The following is a 12,323-nucleotide window of genomic DNA, read 5'->3' on the forward strand; positions in this document are numbered from 1 at the left end:
TTTGCGGGTGTACGGGCCGTTTTTTTGTGTTCGGTATACGGAACCATTTATTTCAATGGTTCCGCAAAAAAAAACGGAATGTGTTCCGTATGCATTCCGTTTCCGTATTTCCGTTCCGTGGAGAGATAGAGCTTTTCCTATATTTGGCCGTAAATCACGGGTCATGGCTCCATACAAGTCAATGGATCCGCAAAAAAACTGAACACATATGGAAATGCATCCGTATGTCTTCCGTTTACGTTCCGTTTTTTTTCCGGAACCATCTATTGAAAATGTTATGCCCAGCCAAATTTTATCTATTTAATTACTGTATACTGTATATGCCATACGGAAAAACGGAACTGAAAAACGGAACTGAAACAGAAACACAACGGATACAAAAAACTGAACAACGGATCCGTGAAAAACGGACCGGAAAACACTGAAAAAGCCATACGGTCGTGTGCAGGAGGCCTTAGGCTGAAACTCCCCCGCCAGGGTCGCTTGTAGAATGCCAGGAATAACCGCAGTCACCAGAGAACGGCACTTCTGGAAGATTCCTTGTTGTAAAAATTATAGTAAATGATCCCCAATCCACAAAAAACAGCAAAATGGTTCTCTTTTAACGGCTGTTTTTATCCACTGATGCCCTTCTGAGAAATGGCCATTAAAAACTATTCCCTTCAATTGTATGGGGACTGTCTATCTATGAAAACGGACAAAATAGGACATGTCCTATTTTTCGACGACCGTCAGAAAAACAGCCATGTGAAAAACCCTGTAGACTACCATTGTTCTTAAAACGGTCCTTTGCCGAATGTTTTTCACTGTTGCATAACTGTAGCCAAGGGGTGGCTGCACACATTGCAGGTTTATGTGCAGAAAATCCGTTATGTGCATGAAATCAGCACTAAAACCACACGGGGGGGGAAAAAAGCACATAAATCAGCACTATATATCTCATTTTTGTGCTGTTTTTATGTGGATTTTCTGCAGATTTCACCCTTCCATTGAAAAGGGTTAAATTCACATATGAAAAATACAGCTGACATGCTGCAGAAAAAAAGCAAAGTGTACATAAGATTTATCTGATCTCATACACTTTGCTGGTACTGTATTATGTCGCATTTTTTCTGCACAGAACATGTAAAACCGCAAATGTGACCATGGCATCCGAGTGCGCAAAACCTGGAAGTTCATTGTCTTTCAATGGCCAGGGCCTGCCGAGGCTCCGATGCCATTTACAGCTATATTTCAATGTAGGCCAGCAGGTGGCAGCACTGCAATGGATATGATCTTTGCATATTGTAATGGATAAAATTCCATAACTTTATACAAATTGCATGTTATGGTCATCTAGGGTGACTTAAAAAAAATAATAATAAAGTTTTGAAAAATAAAACATGTAAAAATATATAAAAGTTCAAATCACCCTCCTTTCCCCAAAATGAAAAAAAATGAAAAAAAAAATGGCGTAATGACAATTTTAAATGGTGGCATCTGAAAGAACCACTTGTCCCACAACAAAATAAGCCCTCATACTGGCTCCAAGAAAGCAGAGATAAAAAAAAAAATGAACACGTAAAAACGAAAGAACGGGATAAAATCTCATCTACTCAGAAAATCTGGACTGTAAATCTGAAGCCGATCCAGACCATGAGAACATACTCTAAGGTCTTTATCCAAATGGCACTGATTCACATCTGTATTCTCTTCAGGCACCACATGGATCCATTGATTTTAATGGGCTTATTCACATATCAGTGTTTTTTCATGGATCGTGCGTCAGTGAGAAAAAAAACGGAAGCATGCACTACTTTGATCTGTAAACAAACGCGCTCATTCAAGTCTTTGGGTCTCAGAAAACCAGGGACAGGCCCGGTTCACATTCATCAGGCGATCAGGCTCAATTTTCCTCCGACATTGCGCAGAAAGCGCCGGATTGGAAACTGAAGCTAGAACTGATCTCATAGTTGAGTGGTCATGACGCGGCCTTGCTGTGTCCAAGTACCACGCCGCCAAACGGGCTGCAGTGCAGAAGGCTTTAATAAAAGGGGTTATCCATTTCTCGAAAAATGTCCCCGATATGCCAGGCCGCTCACACTCAATATACTTACCTGGCTCCCCCTGCCGCTTCTCCCTGTGTGCAGATGAAAACATCTGGTGTCGGGCGGAGGAACAGCCAATGGCAGGCAGGGACAGGGATGAGCCTCCCTAGCATTGCCGGTGACCCATTGAATGGCACGGTCTTCATTTGTTTAATTAGAGCCCACTGCTGCCCGCATCACAACCATGACACAACCACACTGTGTGGTCGTACCCTTAGGCTAGGTCTACACGACGACATGTGTCACACGACAGATCGGGGACAACTACAGCGCGACAGTTTGTCGCACGACAATTTTTATAACAGTAGTCTATGGTGTCGCACTGCGACATGCTGCGACTGTGACGCGACAGTCGCAGAAAAATCCATCTCAAATGGATTTCTTGCGACTGTGGCATCGTTGTCGCAGCATGTCGCAGTGCAACACCATAGACTACTGTTATAAAAATTGTCGCGCGACATTAGTGCGACAAATGTCGTCCTGTAGACCTAGCCATAGAGGGCTAATATTTTTAAAGAGGTGATGATCAGCATGCATAGTATAGGAAGGTGGTGAAAATCTATCACAGGACATCTGGTCCAGATAAAGCGGTGTTCTTTTCAAAGTGGTGGTATTTTGAAAAAGTGTCCCTTTTAGTATAAACCATGGTAAAAATAAACAATGACAATCATAAAATGATAGTAAAAATAACAATATTCCAAAGCAGGACCTTACCGTGCCGCCAGCAATGTGTTCTCATCTCAGCAGCATATGGCATATGTTCAGAGTTTCCGGCATACCGTTCTAGATCAACAAGTTTAACCTGCCCCTACTTAGTTAAAGCACACCTGAATTACTTAACTCTTTTGACTGCAAGGCTTACCTGGAGAAAATTGCTATATTTTAGGGACAAAAGCTGCAAGCAAATCTCATGCTAGAGTGTCTTCACACGAACATTTTGACACAGGTCTTCTGCTACTGAATATCAGTAGAGATGAGCGAACTTCTGTTTTCAAGCTCGACGTACAAGGTTCGGGTTATCTAACAATTTCATTATGGATTCCTTTACCACGGACTAGAACTTATAGTCCGTGGCAGCAGAATCCATAAAAGAATTCTTAGATAACCCGAACCTGAGCCTTGTACGCAGAACATGAAAGCAGAAGTTTGCTCAACTCTAAATATCAGTTCAATTAATCTGAATGCGGTTGTTTTGGCAGCAAGCACATGGATTTCTGGAAGCCCCATAAGGCTATCTGCACACGATGCGGATAATGGGGGTCATTTGCAAAGACCGGTATTTTAGGGTATGGACACGCGGTCAGGTTTCAATATGCATCTTTTGGAAGCCTAAATCAGGAGTGGATCATAAAATGAGGCTGACATCTCCTCTTTTTTTAATTCAGTCCTGGTTTTGGCTTCCCAAACTGCATGCAGAAACCTGACGGTGTTTTCCGCCCCCCGTGCTGCCAGAGGATTCATAAATTAGGCACACTACTAAAAACTACTCCTGGCCCTGACTAGTAAATTTAGCCCCATGATAGTAAATTTGCCGTAGCCGATGTTCCGTCTGACTCCTACGACGCCCATAGCAGAAAAACAACCCTGCAACAAGATATTGTCGCATGGGTGTTTAAAAAGTTGCAAAAAATTTGAAACTTTTCCTCATCAGTTTTGAGAGGAGAAGTGCGACTTTTTTTGCATTAAAAGTCGCACTTTCAGGGAGACTTTTCACAGCTCATTGGGGTCTTTTTTCATGCGCATACTAATTAGACCAGTCTAAAGCCTCATTCACACACAAACACTCAGTCAGTGTTTTCCATCAGTGATTATGAGCCAAAACCAGGTTTGGAGCTTCCACAGACATAAGGTATAAGGGTAAGATATTCACCTGTTCTGTGTTTAGAGCAGCACCTGGTTTTAGCTCAAAATCACTGATGGAAATCACTGACCGAACACTGACTGTGTGAATGAGACTTAGGCCTCATGCACACGACCGTTGTTGTGTTCCGTTCCGCAAAATGGGGTTCCGTTGTTCCGTGATCCGTTTCCGTTTTTGTTTCTGTGTGTCCTCCTAAATTTAAAGTCAATGGGTCCGTAAAAAAAAAACGGAACACATACGGAATGTACTCCGTATGTCTTCCGTATCCGTCCCGTTTTTGTGGAACCATCTATTGAAAATTTTATGCCCAGCCCAATTTTTTCTATGTAATTACTGTATATGCCATACGGAAAAACCAAACGGAAACACAACGGCAAAATAAAATGGAACAACGGATCCGTAAAAAAACGGACCGCAAAACGGGCGGGCTGTTTTTTGCGGTCGGTATACGGAACCATTCATTTCAATGAGTCTGCAAAAAAAAAACGGAATGTATTCCGTTTCCGTGTTTCCATATCTCCGTTGCAAAGATAGAACATGTCCTATATTTGGCCGCAAATCACGTTCCGTGGCTCCATTAAAGTCAATAGGTCCGCAAAAAAAACTGAATGTATACGGAAATGCATCCGTATGTCTTCTGTATCCGTTCTGTTTTTTGCGGAACCATCTATTGAAAATGTTATGCCCAGCCCAATTTGTTCTATGTAATTACTGTATATGCCATACGAAAAAACGAAACGGAAAAACGGAACCGAAACGGAAACACAGCGGAAACAAGAAAATGGAACAACGGATCCATGAAAAACGGACCGCAAAACACTGAAATAGCCATACGGTAGTGCGAAAGGGTGCAATGCGGAAGGTGAACGCATTGCACCCGCACTGATTCCGGACCCATTCACTTTTATGGGGCTGTGCGTTGCGTGAAAATCGCAGCATGCTCTATATTGTGCGTTTATCACGCAACGCAGGCCCCATAGAAGTGAATGGGGCTGAGTGAAAATCGCAAGCATCCGCAATCAAGTGCGGATGCGGTGCGATTTTCACGCATGGTTGCTAAGATGACAGTCTATTCACCGTATTATTTTCCCTTATAGCATGGTCATAAGGGAAAATAATAGCATTCTTTAATGCAGAATGCTTAGTAGGTGGTCAATTGAGGGTTAAAAAATAAAAAATTATTAACTCACCTTCTCCTCTTGATCGCGTAGCTGACGGTCTCTTCTTACTTCTTTAATCATGAGCTGCTGGCTAAAGGACCTGTGGTGACATCACATCACATGGTCCAATCACATGGCCCATCACCGTGGTGATGGACCATGTGATCTGACATCACCACAGGTCCTTTAGCCGGCAGCTCATGATTAAAGATCTAGCAGAGGGACGGTAGGATTGCGGAGGCGGGGCTGAGGTGAGGAAGGCGGTGCTGGGCACCAGACGGCGAGGGGTGCGGGCGGGCACCCTGAGTTAATGTAAACCCCTTGGGCACCTTAGGTAGGTGAGTGACAGCTTATAAAAACCATTTTTTTGGGCTAATAGAGCCACAAGCAGGTTTAATAAGGGCAGTTTAGGATTCATGTTATTAGTACAGACATGGCCATATGTTTAGCTTATAGGGCTCAAATCTCATGACAGAATCCCTTTAACATTTACATCAGATTGATGGGTGTAAAATCTAAGGCACTGCTGAGATTCGAACTCAGGATCTCCTGTTTACTAGACAGGCGCTTTAACCAACTAAGCCACAGCACCTTGCTCAGGTACATGATTTAAGAGCTTTAATGTCCAGCAGGCAGTGACCTATCAATAGCTAATAGGTTACACTGTTTGCTTTTGAAGTGCCCCTGGAGATTATGGCAGCTGGCCACAGTCATGATTATGTGACCCCAGTTTTGTGACACCGCAGGGCTGAAGGCAAACTTTTTCTTCTGGATGCAACAATGGAGGACACGTAGCTGCCTCAGATCCTGTGGAGTTTACTTACACTCATATACTTTGCTACAACATGTGGACCATGGGCCCATTGACATCCATAGGTCCGCAATGTGATGCGCTGTGCATATGGCCAATATCCATGTTTTGCAGATCTGCTGTTTGTGGACTGCAAATGCTTACGGTTGTGTGGATGAGGTCTTAGACAAAAGTAACAACTGTGGTGCAACCTCACTAGTGCATGCCATGTTTAGGTTTCTGTATCTGCCAAAATGTGTGAGTTTATCACATTTTTACATGTGTTTTTGCTGGTGTTTTCTATTTAGTGTGATTTTGTACATGTGCTTTCCCGACATTCTTTAAAGGGAACCTGTCATCTGGATTTTGGGTATAGAGCTGAGGACATGGGTTGCTAGATGGCCGCTAGCACATCCGCAATACCCAGTCCCCATAGCTCTGTGTGCTGACTCATCTCAGGGACAGGACTCATCTCAGGTTAATTTGCATATGTATCAAATCTTTTTTTTTTTTTTTACACAATAAAAGCACACAGAGCTATGGGGACTGGGTATTGCAGATGTGCTAGCGGCCATCTAGAAACCCGTGTCCTCAGCTCTATACCCAAAATCCAGGTGACAGTTTCCCTTTAAAGGGAGTCTGTCATCAAAGTTTCACCCTTTTAACCCTTCCCATAGCTTTCTAGCAGCCTTACAGTTAATAAAAACGTTACCTTTATGAGCAATCCTGGACTTATAAAACCGGCAAGAAACAACTTAATAGCATATGCAAATGAGGGCTCGCAAGTGCCCAGGGGCGGCGTTACCCTCGTAGGTGCCCAGCTAGCTCAGCCTTATTGTCGCTTCCCTCCGCCCATTCTTTCGCTCTGCCCGCCCATTCTTTTACTCTGACTGCCCATCTACTTACTTCTTGTTTCGCCGAGATCCCGCGCCTGCGCACTCAGTCCGTCGGCATCCTTGTACGGCATCACAGTAATTAATGCACATGCGCCGGCTTCACGCCGTTAGCCGGCGCATGCGCATTAATTACTGTGATGCCGTACAAGGAATGTGCATCGCAGTGCGCATGCGACGGACTGAGTGCGCAGGCGCGGGATCTCGGCGAAACAAGAAGTAAGTAGATGGGCAGTCAGAGGGAAAGAATGGGCGGGGGGAAGCGACAATAAGGCTGAGCTAGCTGGGCACCTACAAGGGTAACGCCGCCCCTGGGCACTTGCGAGCCCTCATTTGCATATGCTATTAAGTTGTTTTTTGCCGGTTTTATAAGTCCAGGATTGCTTATAAAGGTAACGTTTTTATTAACTGTAAGGTTGCTAGAAAGCTATAGGAAGGGTTAAAAGGGTGAAACTTTGATAGACTCCCTTTAAGTTCTATAGAGAAGCTTATGGTGAAAAAAATGCAAATCCGATAGCTGTGTCCCAGAACCCCCACCCAACCCCTAGCGAAGAGACGGTTATCAGGATCCAACCATTGCTACATCTCACCATTAGGGCTAATGAAGATGAAGAAAGTCACGGCACTCCAAGGCTAGTTCAATGTTCTTTAATCCACCAAATGTTCAGCAGCAACGTTTCGACAGAAGTCTTTATCAAGCTACATACAGGTTTACAAGTGACTCACATCATATTATATAAGGGTACTAATTCATACCGGTTAATCAGTGGGTGTGCTCCCGACCCTAAAACCCGCCTTCTCTCAGGTACAAACAATCATATTATTAATTCCAACCTATCAACCACAGTGTATATTCATGTAAGGCTTACCAAGCGTTCATATGTGGGCTGCTACTCTGTGGTGTGTCCATGACGTGCGGCGTCTTCCGCATACAACTGCGGCTGCGCGAATGTTCAGACGGGATTCTCATGCATCACATGATGAGCTGTGTGATCACGTGATCAATGACGTTACTGCCGGTCACCTGACTAGTGACGCACCTAGGCGTCTAGTCGCTGTCATAGTAACCCCAGGTCCTGCAGGGAAAGTATATCATTTCATGTGATACTCTTCATTCAATGTTATTTCAAATCCGTGTACCCAAATTTTTAAGACGCCGGTCGTCGCGGACACACCAACAGAGAAATTATATCATTTAATGAGGCTATAGCTCCGTTTAGCAGTGTCATAGGAACCGATCCCAGCAGGATGTTTCAAACACCTCAATTATATCATAGCTACGGTTCGGTACCTAACTGGGTAGACGGAAGACGGAGATGTGTGATCCCACACATAGACACAGAGGGGACCCTTTAATAGAGGCTTGGAGCTGTTCAAAAGATGCGACCCAACCAACGTTCATTTATAAGGGAATGAGGTCAAAAAGTGGCATATGGGGTGGATCCCCGTGTGCTTCACGGTACAGAGCAACCAGACCCCTACCTCCCATAAGTATATACCCTGGGGTGTATTGGTCTGATATACCCTAGATATACTGAAGAATACATTTGTACAGGGGATACTAGGGCCACAACCATCGCCCCCCTCTGTCAAAAGAGAGACCACCGATGTGTGCCCTTGCCTGGTCCGGGTCCCACCGTCAAGTGGAAGACCCCCACCGCGCTTGTTCCCATTGTCTCCTATAAAAATAAACATTTTGTCGTATTCTATATAGGCACCACCCCACGCCACCAAACCTCAATATAGCCCGCATATACAGATCAGCTCCACAAATAAATAATTAGGGTTTGGTGAATCCACCCGTCATATATGTGGTCCACATCCGTCACGCATATCCAGTCCATGGAATCAAACCTAACACACAAATCGTGCGATAGTATAATAAACCTGCTGGACGGCTCCCAGGTCACCGCTCCCAGTTGGTGATCGGGAACGATTATTAAAACGCCTAGAACTTAGATGGATCTTTGAATTGGACACCATTGAGCCCAAGGGACTCAATCGGGAGTTCAAGGTGGGTTCCCTCTTCTGAGTCACCATATGGGATGTGAAAATAAGGGTTTTTATTTTTTATGTATTAAGTAACAGTACCCGATATTGCATCGAGATTATTAATAAATTTTATTTTTCCTGTTTTTGTTTATCACCTATAGGTAAGGCTGCCAAGCGAGATATGGGCGAAGGAGGGACTAAGGAGCTTTGGGAGCGGTGACCTGGGAGCCGTTCAGCAGGTTTATTATACTATCGCACGATTTGTGTGTTAGGTTTGATTCCATGGACTGGATATGCGTGACGGATGTGGACCACATATATGACGGGTGGATTCACCAAACCCTAATTATTTATTTGTGGAGCTGATCTGTATATGCGGGCTATATTGAGGTTTGGTGGCGTGGGGTGGTGCCTATATAGAATACGACAAAATGTTTATTTTTATAGGAGACAATGGGAACAAGCGCGGTGGGGGTCTTCCACTTGACGGTGGGACCCGGACCAGGCAAGGGCACACATCGGTGGTCTCTCTTTTGACAGAGGGGGGCGATGGTTGTGGCCCTAGTATCCCCTGTACAAATGTATTCTTCAGTATATCTAGGATATATCAGACCAATACACCCCAGGGTATATACTTATGGGAGGTAGGGGTCTGGTTGCTCTGTACCGTGAAGCACACGGGGATCCACCCCATATGCCACTTTTTGACCTCATTCCCTTATAAATGAACGTTGGTTGGGTCGCATCTTTTGAACAGCTCCAAGCCTCTATTAAAGGGTCCCCTCTGTGTCTATGTGTGGGATCACACATCTCCGTCTTCCGTCTACCCAGTTAGGTACCGAACCGTAGCTATGATATAATTGAGGTGTTTGAAACATCCTGCTGGGATCGGTTCCTATGACACTGCTAAACGGAGCTATAGCCTCATTAAATGATATAATTTCTCTGTTGGTGTGTCCGCGACGACCGGCGTCTTAAAAATTTGGGTACACGGATTTGAAATAACATTGAATGAAGAGTATCACATGAAATGATATACTTTCCCTGCAGGACCTGGGGTTACTATGACAGCGACTAGACGCCTAGGTGCGTCACTAGTCAGGTGACCGGCAGTAACGTCATTGATCACGTGATCACACAGCTCATCATGTGATGCATGAGAATCCCGTCTGAACATTCGCGCAGCCGCAGTTGTATGCGGAAGACGCCGCACGTCATGGACACACCACAGAGTAGCAGCCCACATATGAACGCTTGGTAAGCCTTACATGAATATACACTGTGGTTGATAGGTTGGAATTAATAATATGATTGTTTGTACCTGAGAGAAGGCGGGTTTTAGGGTCGGGAGCACACCCACTGATTAACCGGTATGAATTAGTACCCTTATATAATATGATGTGAGTCACTTGTAAACCTGTATGTAGCTTGATAAAGACTTCTGTCGAAACGTTGCTGCTGAACATTTGGTGGATTAAAGAACATTGAACTAGCCTTGGAGTGCCGTGACTTTCTTCATCTTCACTGGTAATTTGGGGGTCTCTGAGGCCGAGACCTGACGCCACGAGCACCGCCGCAAAAAATTTTTTTGAATGCTTTCAAGTAAGTGGTGCTGTCCTTCTTTCTATTTTTTGTTGACCATTAGGGCTAATGCACACAAACGCATTTTCTCTCCATGTCCGTTTCCGTTTTTTTTGCGGACCGTATGCGGAACCATTTCAATGGGTTCACAAAATAAACTGAAGTTACTCTGTGTGCATTCCGTTTCTGTATGTCCATTTCACAAAAGAATAGAACAGGTCCTATTATAATCCGCATTACAGACAAGGATAGTACTGTTCTATTAGGGGCCTGATGCGCATGCGCACTTCGCTCAACGAAGCCGCTGCCAGGAGTCCGCGGCACATCAGGCTGAGCCTAGTGTGCAGGCGCCGGATCTAGCAGAGGGACGGGAGGATTGCGGAGGCGGGGCTGAGGTGAGGAAGGCGGCGCTGGGCACCAGACAGCGAGGGGTGCGGCGGGCACCCTGGGTTAACGTAAAACCCCTTGGGCACCTTAGGTAGGTGAGTGACAGCTTATAAAAAACAGTTTTTTGGGCTAATAGAGCCACAAGCAGGTTTAATAAGGTGCAGTTTAGGATTCATGTTATTAGTAAGGACCTGGCCATATGTTTAGCTTATAGGGCTCAAATCTCATGACAGAATCCCTTTAACTGATGCTCACCATAATGATATAACAAGACAGTGCTTACAAAGTTAACTTTAAAGAGGACCTTTCATTGGTTCAAACATTGTAAACTAACTATCAGGATATGCAGAGCGGCGCCCAGGGATCTCACTGCACTTACTATTATTCCTGGGCGCCACTCCGTTCGCCTGCTGTGGCCGCCGGTATATTCTCCCGCTCTGTATGCCCGCTGTGGCCCCCAGTATAGTCTCCCAGAGCAATGGGGAGGAGACCATATATATATATATATATATATATATATATATATATATATAGTTTATACATATATTCTTTGTCTACAGGATCTTGATTGGTGGGCCCCCATCGATCAGACACTTTTTCCAATATCCTGTAGATAGGGGATAAATGTTGTAAATTGAACAACCGGTCAACATGGTCGTTAAGGGGTTAAAGAGGACCTTTCATGGGTCCAAACATTGCAAACTAACTATCAGGATATGTAGCGTGGCGCCCAGGGATCTTACTGCACTTACTATTATTCCTGGGCGCCGCTCCGTTCGCCTGCTGTGGCCGCCGGTATATTCTCCCACTCTGTATGCTAATTGTTAGCATCGGAGCAATGGGGAGGAGACTGCCCTTTTTCTCAATGGGCGTTCCTTCTCCCTGGCTGTGAGCTGTCCAATCGCAGCGCAGAGCGTCACAGCCAGGAAGAAGGTGATTTATTTTTTTTCTCCCTGGCTATGACGCTCTGCGCTTTGATTGGACAGCTCACAGCCAGGGAGAAGGAACGCCCATTGAGAAAAAGGGCAGTCTCCTCCCCATTGCTCCGATGCTATCAATTAGCATACAGAGCGGGAGAATATACCGGCGGCCACAGCAGGCGAACGGAGCGGCGCCCAGGAATAATAGTAAGTGCAGTAAGATCCCTGGGCGCCACGCTACATATCCTGATAGTTAGTTTGCAATGTTTGGACCCATGAAAGGTCCTCTTTAACCCCTTAACGGCCATGTTGACCGGTTGTTCAATTTACAACATTTATCCCCTATCTACAGGATATTGGAAAAAGTGTCTGATCGATGGGGGCCCACCAATCAAGATCCTGTAGACAAAGAATATATGTATAATCTATATATATATATATATATATATATATATATATATACACTGCTTAAAAAAATAAAGGGAACACTTAAACAACACAATGTAACTCCAAGTCAATCACACTTCTGTGAAATCAAACTGTCCACTTAGGAAGCAACACTGAGTGACAATCAATTTCACATGCTGTTGTGCAAATGGGATAGACAACAGGTGGAAATTATAGGCAATTAGCAAGACACCCCCAATAAAGG

General features: G+C 44.6%; 1 non-coding gene across 1 annotated transcript; it reads right to left on the bottom strand.

The window, feature by feature from the left end:
* Nucleotides 1–5,626: 5,626 nt before the first annotated feature.
* TRNAT-AGU lies at nt 5,627–5,700 on the bottom strand. Its single transcript has one exon. It is a non-coding gene; the product is annotated as a tRNA-Thr (tRNA).
* Between the last annotated feature and the right edge of the window lie 6,623 nt (nt 5,701–12,323).

Source organism: Bufo bufo, chromosome 10 (genome assembly GCF_905171765.1).
Source record: "Bufo bufo chromosome 10, aBufBuf1.1, whole genome shotgun sequence".
Taxonomy (NCBI): domain Eukaryota; kingdom Metazoa; phylum Chordata; class Amphibia; order Anura; family Bufonidae; genus Bufo; species Bufo bufo.